Source organism: Thermobia domestica, chromosome 15, assembly GCF_964235325.1.
Source record: "Thermobia domestica chromosome 15, izTheDome1.hap1.1, whole genome shotgun sequence".
NCBI classification, from domain to species: Eukaryota; Metazoa; Arthropoda; class Insecta; order Zygentoma; family Lepismatidae; genus Thermobia; species Thermobia domestica.
This window is the reverse complement of record NC_137468.1, coordinates 67,897,880-67,912,752: the sequence shown is the minus strand read 5'-3', so window position 1 is coordinate 67,912,752 and position 14,873 is coordinate 67,897,880. Positions and strand designations below refer to the sequence as shown.

The window sequence follows — 14,873 nt, the reverse complement described above, 5'->3', positions numbered from 1 at the left end:
TTAACGACTGCGACTGAGAATTTCCTTTGTTACACTCAGTCATGTCAAGCTACATCTTGAAGGATACTTTATCATTTCTGCAACCAACATGGAAAGCAAGTGGGTTGCATTGTAGGTGGTAATGGTGGTTAATCAGGTACGCTGGTGAGAGTACTATTGAACGTATCAGACAGTATCAAATAATCACTTTTAGATCATGGCAGAGCACACTGACTTGTCTGGAACAATAAGTACAATTTTCCTGGAAACCATCCTTCTCCTTCAAATTATCCCACGCCCTATCTTTGAGGCATGAATATATAAGGGAACCAAACTGGCAATTAGACTGAATGAACCCTGTTTACGGATGGATTCACATAGTATTCATGGAGTGAGTAATATCACACGTTGCCTCGTGATTAACAGATCCTGGATTCGACCCCGCGGCTATGGTATGTACATGTGCATGACTGTTATACAATGTGACAACACTAAAATTTAAAATGGGTCAGTTGTTACACATTTCTCTTCATGCATTTCAAATACTCAGTCCGAATCGTTAAAATGTCATCCACATTGTTGTATGTAACTACGCACAGTTCGCACAAATTATTCCCAATTCTTCTCCAACCTGAATGTAATCTTTCGTCTTCCCCTCTGTCAGGGTTTCGTTTTTACCTTCTTTAGAAAAAAAATACGTCTAAGAATGTCTGGGAATGCATTATACCCTCTGGTGAATCTCGTTTGTACCTATTGCACATAGCTGAATAGCATGCATTTTTGGATAGTGTAAATGACATCCTGTATGCAAGTATGGACCACAAACTCCAAGCTTCCTACTTATAGAAATACAGCTTGTTTGCACAATCCTAGCTCCGAAACTGTACACTTTATCATACAGGTCTATCTGAACATATTTTCTTATTTTGATACACCTCTTATGGTTTGATGATGTAGTTCATTAATATCTAGACTCTATATGTGTATCGTAATATGTGCCTGTATTTTATTATAGACAACTCGGAGACACGATAAGACGCATTTTAACAAGTTAGCTTTTGAGGGAAGAGTTCTGCAAACTGCGTTGGTGGAGGTAACCAGTGTTGCCAACGTCAATAGTATCCCGCCAAATTTAGAGGTTTAGAATCATGTCAATGCATTTGAAAAGCAAACGGTATTTCGCTAGCACATGTTTGTGCGCATCTCTTTCTTCATCTGTGGTGCTTTTGTGAGTGTATTAGTCATTGAGAGGACTAGATTATTTTGCTAGGGAGCCATGGTCAGGGACTACACACGGAGTCTACTGACTCTGAACTTCCCCAAACTTCATAACTTTCAGACACTTGTTCATTTTCTGCATTAAATATATATTCTCTAGCAGCAAAATGATATGTCGCTTAAAAATTTGATTTTACAGTTAATCTGTACTGCTCCTTATCCTACAAAAAAAAAAAAAAAGTCCTATCGTTTTCTTTTCAAGAATATAGGTGGCAGCAGTTAAGAATTACTTATCGTTTTTTGGTTTTGAGAGCGTAGAATAACAACAGTTCAATATAATGTCATATAGAGTTGAACCTTCTCCCCTATAAAAAGAAATCTAAGTGCGCACAGTTGGCCAAAGCCCATTATTAGAATACTAAGAATTTAAAGATTCTTTCAAAAACTACAATTTCAACCTGTAGTCCAATAGTATTCTAGAAAAGAGCTGACTACCCCTGTACATTCTAGTTATTTCTATGGTATAGAAATAGCTCCATATGCTACATGTGCTTTCGATTTACATATAAAAGAAATGGCAATTGAAGGTTGTTATCATACAAGTGGCATCTGTCAATGTCACATAATTTTCTGCTCCTTAATTCACTTTATAGGCTCTATTTGTTTTTATTATGCTTTATTATCCTTTGAATACATTTCTGTTTCAAATGGGTAGATGACCAAAAATTCGAAGAACTGAGTGTAGGGTTTAGATGAATAGGAAAAATGTTATTTTAATTTGGTTTGCCTATTTGAGTACTCTGTAACCACATGCTCTGTACAGCTGTTGCATCATATGGCATTGTTCACACGAGTGGAACTTCTGCTGAACTGAATGGTCATGCGACGCACTTTATGCGTTGCTTCACATTACGTGAACTCGAGTCTTAGGATTGTGTTTCTGGTTAAAATTGTTTTCGCAAAGTAGAAGTTAATGATCAAGACGTGGATTAAAAGACACACACAAAAATTCAATAGCATCATTTAAGAAAAGAACATTACTGGCAGATATCACAAAATACACCGACATTAAAGACCATCATTATGTTCCAAAATAAGGAATCAACTTGCAACATTTTTGGCCAAACATATATTTAAAATGTTTATATTTATTATCGAAACATAAATGTCTATTATTGTACTTCAATCAAAGTGTATATATATATATATATATATATATATATATATATATATATATATATATGTTACCGCCAGAACCCGAAATTAGGTAAAACTAGAATTTCCTAGTTAAAACTAGTTTTCTCAAAGCCGTTTCGAAAGAACTAGTATTAACTAGTCAATATTAGAATTTACTATGTTAGTTAGGTAATTCTGGAATTAACGAAAAAGACTATATAATGTGAATCATATACAGTTTTTACTAGTTAAAACTAGTTCTGACCAAAAGGGATCAGTTAACAGTGTTTCTGCAAGTTCGGACTTGCTCCTACTGGGAAAGTATTGTTTTGTTTTCTCTCAGTCTGTTCGGAGCCTTTGTAAAGTGTGCAGGTGCGTCTCTCTTGTCGTGGCTACGCATGTGTCAGTGTTTCGGGAAGTGTGAGGTGATTATTCGTTGTGATGAGTCAGTCCGATAAAGAAACAATTTTGAGGGAAAGATTCTTCAAAGAAATTACTCGTTTGGAAAATGAAAAAGACAGTCACTATAATGCAATGACCAAGGACGTTTACAGTAAATTTTTAACTGAAGTTGAAGAGGCAAAATCTGCTGTAAAGAAAACACCTTTACAGTACAGACGTTTGAAACGGTTTAATGTTTTGGAAATTGGTGAAACAAAAAAAAACTGGTGTCGAATAGTGAGCCAGTGAAGTACTACTTACCTGCCGAGGAGATCTTTGATCTTATTGAAGCATCACATGTTGCTGTGGGACACGGAGGTCGAGATAGAATGAAAGCTGAAACTTCTAGGAAATATGCCAACGTTACGACTCAAATGATAAATATTTTTCTGTCAATGTGTGAAACATGGCAACGGAAGAAAAGTATGAAAAAGAAGGGCTTTGTTTCTAAGCCAATACTTCACACAGAAATGAACAGCCGATGTCAAGTGGACCTGATAGACATGCAAGCACACCCTGATCGTAAGTTCAAGTTTATCATGGTGTACCAGGATCATCTGACGAAGTTTGTCTTACTGCGAGCGCTGCAAACCAAAATAGCTGAAGAAGTAGCCTACCAACTGACAGACATATTTTTGACATTTGGTGCCCCCTGCATTTTACATTCTGATAATGGCAGAGAGTTTGTTAATTCTGTCATCAAGGAACTAACGACACTCTGGCCTGAGTTAAAGTTAGTCAACGGAAAGCCCAGGCACAGCCAAAGCCAAGGGTCAGTAGAACGGGCAAATCAAGATATAGAAAATATGCTTGCCCCGTGGATGCATGATAATAAAACAACAAACTGGTCAAATGGTCTCCGCTTTGTTCAGTTTATGAAAAATCGAGCTTATCATTCCGGAATAAAACAGTCTCCATACCGTGCGATGTTCGGCATTGAGTCAAGAGTAGGACTTACGACTTCAGCACTGTCATCAGATGTTCTCCAAAACATAAACGATGAGGACGACCTCGTGAGTATTATTGAGGACATGAATGAGCGCCTTAGTGAACATGAAACATTTGATGGAGAAAATTAGGCTGGTCCTAGTGCGGTTGATATCACATCATCCAGGAAAGAAGCACGTGAAAATTTGTCAAAGCAGGCCAAGAAAATGAAACGTATCTCTGATGCCACCCATCCACCTGTTGAAGTGGGAGATAATGTCATAATACCAATCCCGGATGTGGACAGAGCAAAGGCGGATTTTTGGAATGTCATTGGAGTTGTTCTAGAAAAAAATGAAGATCTGCACAAGATTGGAACCAAGGATGGAAAGCTGGATAAATTATATTGCAGGTAAGTTTTCTGTCTTTTATGTGTTCCTTATTGATAGAATTTGTATTAACGTCCTAAATAAGCTAAGGAGCTTCTAATGACGGGACCTACAGGTTAAAGTGGGATCCGAACCATTGCTCGGGTTTGTATCCGAGGCGGAGGGCTCCCAGCGGGATTTAGAGCCCGCGACCACGCCCTCAGAAGGCCTTAAGCATTTTCATTTAAGGCCTTTAAGCATCTCTGGTACACGCCGGGATGGGGTACGAGATAGCATATGGGAATGAAGTTGGTTAAGGCCTAGTTTTATAGGTACTATCACATTGTTTGATTGGTATGAGAGGGATAAAAGCTGGAAATCCTCAGTCAGGATGGTAGGCTACTGGACGCGAACTTGCGACCTTCCGAATGCGAAGCCAGCACTTTACCAACTGATCTATGGCCGCTCGGTAATTAAAGCTATATTGTATATGTTAACGCTGTTGACTAAGCTCCCCACCACTTTCTTTTCTTTCTTTCTTTCTTTCTTTCTTTTTCTTAAGATTATGGGAATTTGTAGGTCACTATCACAGTTTTGGATAGCAAGCAAGATAGAATTTAGTAAGTCTGTGATCTGAAAGGATTATTCCTGTAAACAACTTATTTTTTTGTTTAGATTTTTGAGTAGTCAGCGTGTAACATCATTATTCACAGCTATTCAATTTCTAAACAGAAAGTAAATTGTTTACAGAGCTGATCCTTTTAGATCATACAATTACTTAAATTCTGTCTTGCTTGCTTTCCAAAATGGTGATAGTGACCTACAACTTCTCACAATCTTCAAAAAACGGAAAAATTAATGGAGAGGAGCTTGGTAAATACCCTTAACCATAGATGTTAGTGTTTTATACGTATCTGTAATATTATTAGTAACCGAAATAATGATGGATTCTTCACATCATTTTATGTCAAAATAATTTTGTTATAATGTCCATTATATTTTTCCGGAACCGATTTAATAATGTGTAATCCATCTGTTGTTCTCTGCTGTGTACTCACCAGTAGATTGATAACATGTCACGAACTTGATCCCGGTAAAAGACTGTTGTTTAGCTTGTGAAACCCGTACACGTGAAATGTGCTTTAGTGCATAGGCGTTTTTGTAGGAAATACGCAGATTAACTACCGGTGATATAAGTGATTCAGGATTCCCACACCATGTGATTAAACAAAATGTGTCTGTTGTAGGTCTGAATTCGACATTTGCCACGAGCAGTTCCTGACACCAGTCGAAGTACCAGATACTGAAATTTCGTTGAGAACTGCAGCCAGGAAATCAGCATTAACCCCACAAGGGTTCACACGTTGTGTGTGCAAGAAAGCCTGTATTTCGAAAAGATGCTTGTGCAAGAAGAAAGGTTTTCTCTGCAACTCAAAATGCCATGATAGCTTACCTTGTGGTAACAAATAGAAACATTTCAGATGTTTTAGCAATAAAAACGTTTTTCTTTGTATTGCATAATAAATATACAATATTATGTCAGTAGATTGGCTTTGGCACCACCGAATTGAATAAGTAGTAGTGCAATAGTAGTGTGTATTTTACCTTGTGCTAACATACAAAAGCATTTCAGATATTTCTGCAAAACGGAAGTCTTTTCTGTGTATTTCTTAATAAATAAGTGTTTCTATAGAATTGTATTTGAACGACAAGGAGTGCAAAGTACTGGGTGCAGTACGCAAGGTACTGCAAAAACAAAAGATTTCTATGATATTGTGAGTGCCATGATACTTTTTAGAAATATATAGAAACATTTATGTTGTTTGTGCAAAAGAAAAGTTATTTCTAAGTGTCTTAATAAATACATTTCTTCAGGTTTCACTAGTAATATTGTATTTTAATGAAAATAAATAGTAAACTACGCATTCTTAATAAGCGTTGTCAATTTTACAATTCACTAGTTAATGCTGAGTTAATACGAAAGGCTGACGAAACTAGTTTTAACTAGGGCATTCTGGTTTCAACAGATTTCGGATTTTGACGGTAACACATTTCAGTTAATACTAGTTTTGACTAGTAATAACACGTTTTAACTAGAAGGAAAAATAGTGAAAACTAGAACTACCTAACTAACATCATAAATTCTAGTATTGACTAGTTAATACTAGTTCTTTCGAAGCGGCTTTGAGAAAACTAGTTTTAACTAGGAAATTCTAGTTTTACCTAATTTCGGGTTCTGACGGTTATATATATATATATATATATATATATATATATACAGTATATATATTACGGAGAATACAAATCGTTTTTACGAATATATACAAAAAAAAGTGTGCTTCTGTTTGGAAACAAAGTTGGCCTAATAATTGCAAACTGTACTACTCTCTTCAAGGGAACAAACAGCTCCATTTTAAAAAGAATCTTCTTTCGGCACTAACGAATTTGCTTTTTATTGTTCCTGTGTTTTTCGAGTATATGCAGCCCTACTGATGCTATTTACTTCATCAAAAGAGTAGGACAGAGGATGTGCATACATCAGAACGGTGCAAATTTTGAACGTGTCATGTGAATGTAATTGTCTCATGTGTGTTTCCTCTCTCCTTTACGGGTCATTAAAGAATGCGTAATGTGAGATGTTACAAAGCTTGTTTTTCACTTTATCGTTCAATTCAAACCTTCGCACAGCACAGTTCAGAGAATTTCACATACATCATATCCTAAATGTATGCACAACTTCAAAACCATTGCAGGTTTTGGAAAAATAACCTTACCGTTAGGTTTCTCTTCGAACGAGGATGTTGTTTAATATGTTAGAAGACCAACTTGCCATTTAAAATAAACAAGTTGATTCCAAAATGGCGGACGACAATCTTAAACACGGCATAGTTTTCCCCCTCCCACCAAAATTGTTCCCGATTGACTTCGGATCGACTGCAGTTTGTCAAATATTTAACCCGGTCCAGACTTTGTATTTCACTTTAAAACTATCACCTTTCAATTATTTCGGACATTTGGACATTTTGCAATATGGCGAACGAAGAAGTTGTGAGATTTTAGTATGCCACTTAAATAATGTTTGTGAACATCTATGTCAAATTTCAATTTGTTAATAGTTATTTCTTAAGTTGAATAAAATTTTAAATAAATTTGACGGTATTTTTCGAAATTTTAGAATTTAGAGCTAAATTTTACTAAAAGTATGCGTTTTATGAAAAATTGGTTTTGTATAAAAATATTGCGTTGTGTTGTATAAAACGACACTAAATTTATCTGTTTATGTTCAACCATAGCAAAGATATTTTGTCTGAATAGTGTTCATTTGACACTTCCAGCGGCCATTTTCCAATATGGCGGTCAAAAGTCAGGTTGAATTTCAGAGGACTTTAAATATTTTGTTTAGAACATCATTCCCAACACCTGTACCAATTTTCAGCTTGTTATTAATTTGTTCCTTACCTTTTGGTAATTGGACTGCACTGAATATCTTCATGGGTAAACAGTGACTTACATACTTAGTTAGTCTGCACGGTAACTCTTGAAAGATAGCGAATTCTGCAATTTTGTTTTTTCTTTGTTTTATTTTGTGCTCTAGATATCTGGCGTAATTATTTTTTTAATGCAATTTCAGTCTTAACTAAAGATAGGCTGCCGCAGAAGGTAACGCCTTCTCTTGGGCCATGAGTATTTATTTACTGTAGTTTGCATTGGGAGCTAGGTAACAGGATTCATTCATTGATGCTTTACAGATAAAACAAGAAAAATACATTCTACAACAAGCAATGAAGCGCTGAAGTGCTGAAAATCTTAATTTTACAGTAAAGATTCAGAGAATAAATCTGTGAGAATGGTAAATTTCCTGAGCAGATCTGGGGCGGCTTTCAGCTCTGGTATGTAGTTGCGTAGTGTGTGTACTATGTTGGTCGAGTTTAAATCCTTCAGAAGTTGAACAACTTCAATAATTTCGGTGATGTCTTCCGAGGATGAATTATTATCAGCAGAGGTAGAAGTGGATCTGAAAAGGTAGGCTGACGGTATGTAGCGGCAGGGCATCACCCCGTCCCCTGCCTATCTTCGCCCATTGTAATATTTTAGGAACTGGAGGGACGCCGTACATATTTTCTGGAGGTGGGAGGATGACGTCGATCTGCGTTCCCCCACACTTTTATCCCTGATTATCAGGGGACGTCTTTGGTGTTGAAGTTGCGATAGTGCGGTGATCTGAACCTCTCCGGTGACATTGTAGGTTCAGATCATGAAGCGGACATAGCAGTAGTGTTTTGAAGAGGTGCTGAAAGTGAGATTGTGCTTGCTGATGTTTTCTTTTTTGCTTGTAGGATTTGTTGTATTCGCGGACATCCAGAATAATTAATAGGATTTGCACCTTTACAGTTGACACATTTCGTTGCGATGTCTCTTGTCTTCTTTTCGCATCGGTAGTTCCAATGAGAGCCAGTGCACATACTGCACCGAGGCAGAGGTTGTCAAGATGCTTGCCAATGTACAAATCTCTGGCATTCGAAGTATTGCAAGTATCTCTGTCCAGTTTGATAATGGAGTCTATCCATGAACGTCATAACGGGTAACGGTGACCTATCTCCGTCTGTTATTTCACACGAAGAACTCTTGATCGAAAGCGAATTTTTCAACTATTATCATTATTATTATGCAAAAGATTTTCTGAGAAATTTTCTTGCACCAATATCTTATTTGAGCTAATCCGTTAAAATATCTCAACAAGTAACTGTGACTTTTACAGTTCTATCCTTATTCCATTTTGTATTGTTGAAACAAAGTAGGGATGGGCAATTCCAGAATTTTTACTCTCAGGAATCCAGAAAGTAAAATAGGAAAAAACTCGGAATTAAGGAAATTCCGGATTTCGGAAAAATTCTGGAATTCAGAAAAAATCGATTCGGGAAAAATGTAGGAAATAATTCCAGAATTGAGAAAAATCCGGATTTTTTCCGAAATTCGGAATTTTACGAATTCTACAATTTTTCCGAAATCCGGATTTTTTCAAATTCCAGAATTTTTCCGAGATCCGGAAAGTGAAATTTCCGATTCCGGAAAATTTTGGCCATTCCTAAAACAAATGTTATTAGAAGTTACATATCTCCCTAAGGAGATTTTCGTATATGTTTGTTCTTTCATAATTTTTCGGGTGTGCAAATCGTGTGTTAACGCCCAACGAAAAATGATGAAAAGAGTATTTTAAGTAAACGGATCGTCAGAGCAAGGGATTATTAAAAAAATTATTTTCAGCAAGACAGAATTAACTGTTGAAGCGCAGAAGAACATATAAATTCTGTGCGATCTCAGTGATGTTTTGAGGAGGCACTTCTGCGAGTAAGTCGTTGGCAATGGTTTGATGCATTTTGGCTGCTTTAGAAGACTCATATTGCGCATGCGCTTCTTGTTTCTCGCCTCGTGCTTCTGTTATCCATGGTGTTGTTTAGAAAGTCAACGTCTTGAGTTTTCTGCTTGTCTCAAGTGTTGCCATGTCTATAGATTTATCTGTGGATGTACGGGTTTTTCATAGCAATACGGAATACATTTTTTGGGAGGAGTATGATCTACGCACTTTTTTTATTGTTAAACATATCGTTCAATTCATACTTCTTTCTAAAATACAGGTAGCGAACACGGTGAAAAAAACATAATTTTTCTCTCGATCCAATAAAATTGTGTTCAAGAGTCAGTTGAAGGAAACAAATCCTGGACGTTAAGCTACAGACCGGTTTTCCATTCTGTCTTTTTATTTCCCTAATTTTCAATTACTTGGAATTTCAATTGATTGTCACTAGTGAATCATTTTCAAGACTTATGATTTCGGGTTTCCTAAATTTTTCAAACTCTTAAGTTTATAAATCAGTAATTCAAACGTTTCTGCGCAAAGAAAGTTGATTCGAGCTGTAATTCAAGTAATTGTAAGTAAAGAATTGCTTGTTTTTGATTTTCTGTTTCATATTTTGAATTAAATATAATTATAATTATATAATTAGTTGAATTATATAATATTTTTATAATTATTTATAATTATTTGAATTAAATATATTCCATACATAATAACATCATCCTTGATTCATCATTATACTTTGTAGACAAAATAGTTAGAAGAAAATTGCTATTTACTGGTTGGCGTAAGTAGGACTTATGAGCCATGGTTACTTACTTCCGAAAATGGCGAGAACTTCCAGGCACAGACTATATTCAAGAAGCCAGTGGGTCGGCAAAGAATATTCACTATTAGGTATCGTATGTCGAACGCAAATGCCATTAAAATAGTTATGCGTACATTGAGGTAAACTTATTGTATTATTTTTGATCAGTAAAAAACTGTTGGTGGGCCCTTCTTTGCAGCTGGGGAGAGGGGGCCTCTCTAGTTTTTCCTATGGTTGTGAGGATTAATATATTTTTTCCCTCCTTACCAACGCGCTGACATCCACGTTGGGAGACGCCACTGAATATACGTATTGTTCAAGAAAGCTGGATTCGGGGATTGTAAACCTCTTTGAATCTAAAGTATAACCTATGAATTTTCTGAACAACATACAATGAACGGAAGATAATAGCTACTGCAGTGGCGTATTTAGGATTTTGTTTCGGTTGGGGGCTATGGGAACACCGTGAATAAGTACTTATACTTTTCGTTTTTGGGTGCCGAAAAATTTTAATGAAGTTGTGCATGTAACAAATTTATTTCGGTGGGCTTGAGTCCGATAGCCACCCCCAAATACGCCACTGAGCTACTGTGTAAGTACTTCCAAGGTAGAGTGATAGGACAGCAGTAGAAAAGATGACGTAATTCTGTTCATTTTAGAGGCTAGCGTGAAAGGAGGACCATTCTACATCATTTTGAATTTTTACATGTATCTTATGGTCCTTTATATGTAGTCTTTAGTCATAGGCATTCTTTCTCTGTGTACAGTGCAAAGCAATCCTTGATGAGTGATACATTACAACCGGGTAATGTAATTGATTTCTTGAAACTGCCATCTACAGGCAATACGTTCACATAAGAAGACAGTAATGGATAAATTTTCTTCCGTCTACATGAGTGAATCATTCTCATCAATTGTTAGAGGAACTTCTTCATTTGGGAAAGTTGGATGCAGGATTATGGAGATTCCAGTACCATGGAAAGAACCCCTCGATGTAGTGGATGCTGAATTGTAATCTACATTGTGAACATCATTATTTCCAAATATGAAATTCTGGTACTTCGTTGCTAAAGAGCAGGCTACTTGTTGATGAAGTTGCTGTATAAACAGCTTCAGGACACTAAGACTGCTAATTGTTTTCAATTAATACTCTCTTTCGCGTCCGAGTGCGCAATATGATCCCTAAATGAATTGTAACTGGATTACCTGTGACAGGAAGATATTTCTGTGCTTAACGCTATTGCTCTTCGAGTTGAGGCTTTGTAAGTTAAGCAGTTTGTTTATCTTCAACCAGATCCTTATTAGTATAAAATATCATATTCACCACTGCAACTAGTAAAGTTTGCCATATAGTCTTTTTGCCATATACTGAGAAATTCAGTAGAAGTTTTCCTTCTCCAGAGTTTACTCGTTTCACAATTTGTGCAGCATATGCAGGCTAAACTGCAACAGAATCACTATCTAACTCATTAACTTCGATCAGAAAAGAACCTATATGTTCATTGAACGTTAGTATTGTGTCTCTCTTTTTGGCACATGCCTTCAAGTAAGAGAAATGTGCAAGAACTCCCTGATTCTGTCTTGCTGTGTATATTCTGTCATCAATTTAACCCTCAGGCTCATTTAATCTGTTGTAGTACAAGTCAACAAGATCAGTAAGTTTGGTTACAGGAGAAGTGTCATTATTCTCACGTAATTCCTCAATGTAGAATATATAGCTAATTATGGTAACATATACGAGACAAACAAAAATTGCTCATAGTTATTTGGTTTACACTCATCGCTCTTATGGCTTCTTGCTTTGTTGTAAAGCTGTATCAAACAACTTGTGTAGTATTTAGTTTCTGTTACCATCACGTCTCCTACGCTTAGAATACGCAAAAGGTATTTATTTTCAACAAACCGTGCACAAGTCCTAACACTAGAATCTAGATCAATAATGTAGAATCTTGATGAAGACCGTCACTGCCAGCTATCTTATTGCATACATAGATTGTTTTGCGGTCTCTGGTGGTGTACATTGGATACGTTTCGTTGCAGGAGTTACTCACGTCTTCCAAAAATTTTATTCTACCTTCAGTGAAATTCTCAGCTCTGTTTAACGTTGTGTTGATATATTTCAATCTTCGTAATTGACGATATTATGCATCATTAGCTATCATTGTAGCCTCAACGACAAAATCTTGATCAATCCGTTTCAGTGAGGGTATTCTTTGTAACAAATTGGGCTCATCAAATTCAGCCAAGTTATCTGCTAATATATTATTTCCATTTCCAATTTTTCCTCTTAGATTACGAAGAACAAGTAAACTCTTCCCCTTCTTTGTCTTCTCGGCAAATTAGACACAATGTCTACTTAATTTTACCTTCATCTTTGGATGTTGAGGATCCTGGATTCTTGAGATAAGCAAGCTTGATTTACTTGTTCATATATATATGATGTTATTCATTCATTTGGCACCTACAAAAAGTGAAAGTAAATAAATAAAACTATAAGTAACAAACATGAGTATCATGAATAATATTAGTTACTGTGTCTATAAACGATATAATGAATTTATATATTCTTCAAAAATTTTATAATAAATCAATTACAAGACTTCTTCTACACATCACACAAACCATCCTCATATTACAGGAGGATGAATAGATTGTTTACTACTTACATACCTAAATAGGTATTCTGCCATTATGGCAAGTCACATGCACAGGCGGATTTAGCCTGGGGCCAGGAGGGCCTAGGCCCCCAGTTTTTTAAAGATAAAATAATTTAAGCTATTATTTATATATATTTGAAAGTTTTTAGAAAACTCATGGTATATCTATCATAGTATGGGTTCTGACTACGCCCAATTTTTACTTTCTAGATCCGTCACTGGTCACTTGCCGCAACTTAGAAGCTTCCAGGCTAAACAATCATTCCGCTAATCTTTTTCTCTTCATGCACGTTTTTTCTGTTTTGATATAGTCCATTAATTATAGTCTCCTTCATCCCTTCCTTCTCTTTCCAGCCACCATACCCTCTAGCACGTCCCTCATGATACAGTTCCTTTTTAGCTAATTTCCCAACCAGTTTCTCTTTCTCTTCTTAATAACATCTGAAATTGTTCTTTTCTCCCCACCAGTTCTAACACTCTCTCATTCGTTTTCCGTTCGATGGAGCTAAAAATAATTCTCTCATTGTTCTCGACACCCGCCCTCGAAAGTTTCCACTTATCAGTCCTATGATGATGGTGATGATGATCTAAATAGATTCCAACATTAAATATTAAGGAGAAAAGATTGAAATTTAAAACTGTACATTTCTTATATAATACATTTTGTTCCGTAGCCGTATTGGAAAAATACTGTAGATGCCATTGCCTTCAGAGGCTAAGTTGAATCACCCAATATCTATATACCAGGGATGCAAATAAACACTCGCCCACTCGCCCGGGGCGAGTGGTTCATCCGTGCGGGCGAGTATTTAATTTCATACCGAACGTAAGTAAATAATTTCTCTTATGGGATGTAGGCTAAAAAAATGAAATGAAATCTTTAAGTTTTACGTCCCACGGTTATGCCGGCAAGGCTAAAGGAGATGGTGATTCTGAGAAATGAATGAAATGGTGGAATGAAGAAAGTGGGAGGAAACGGGAGAACCCCGAGGAAACCCACGCACACGGTGTTTGTCCACCACAAAGTTCACTTAGCGGGGGACTGGGATCGAACCCGGGACCCCAAGCACCAGAGGTGAACGCTCTACCACTGAGCCACCGCGGCCCCAGGGATGTAGGCTAGTAGCTTTTTTCTTGGGCTAGTAAAATGTTGTTGGTTTTTTGCATCCCTGCTATATACAGATAAATAGCATACTTTCATTACATACCTTTTCTTGTCCGTCCCATTATAGTAATCTAGAATAGAGAACTTGAAGAGGTCGATGATTTCAAGTAACTGGAAAGTATTTTGACAAGAGATACTTACTGCACCAAAGACATCAGGTCAAGAATTGTCATAGCCTCCCCCCCCCAAAAAAAAAATCAACAATAAAAGATCACTCTTAGCTAGCAGGCTCAATATTGCACTTAGGAAGAAGTGGTCAATTATCACATATGGAGCATTAGATTGTATGGTTTAGAGACTTGGACCTTACGAAAGTTAGATAAGAAATATTTAGAGAGTTTTGAAATGTAGTGCTGGAGGAAGCCCGAGAATATAAAATGGACAGAAAGGAAGATGTTTTAAAACAGATAAGAGAGAAGAGCACATTTCTAGCCAGCATCCTTCGTAGGAAGGTTAATTGGACTGGACACATCTTGCGAAAAAATTGTCTGATTCACACCGCCATAGAAGAAAGGATGGAAGGAAAATGAGGAATACGAAGAAGAAGAACACAACTGATCGATGATTTGAAAAATATGAGAAAATATTGGGAGTTAAAAGAGGAAGCTGAAGATCGAAAAACGTGGAAGAAACATTTCCAGGCCTAAATCTAAAATAAAAAAAATACTCATTAGTCCCAGATTCTACTGAAAGGCAGAATATTTAATAATAATAATAATAATAATAATAATAATAATAATAATAATAATAATAATAATAATAATAATAATAATAATAA

At 36.3% G+C, this 14,873-nt stretch overlaps 1 pseudogene; it reads left to right on the top strand.

Annotated features, from left to right (window-relative positions):
- The first annotated feature begins 3,143 nt into the window (after positions 1 to 3,143).
- On the top strand, positions 3,144 to 3,893 carry LOC145671516 (KRAB domain-containing protein 2 pseudogene; annotated as a pseudogene).
- The last annotated feature ends 10,980 nt before the right edge of the window (positions 3,894 to 14,873 follow it).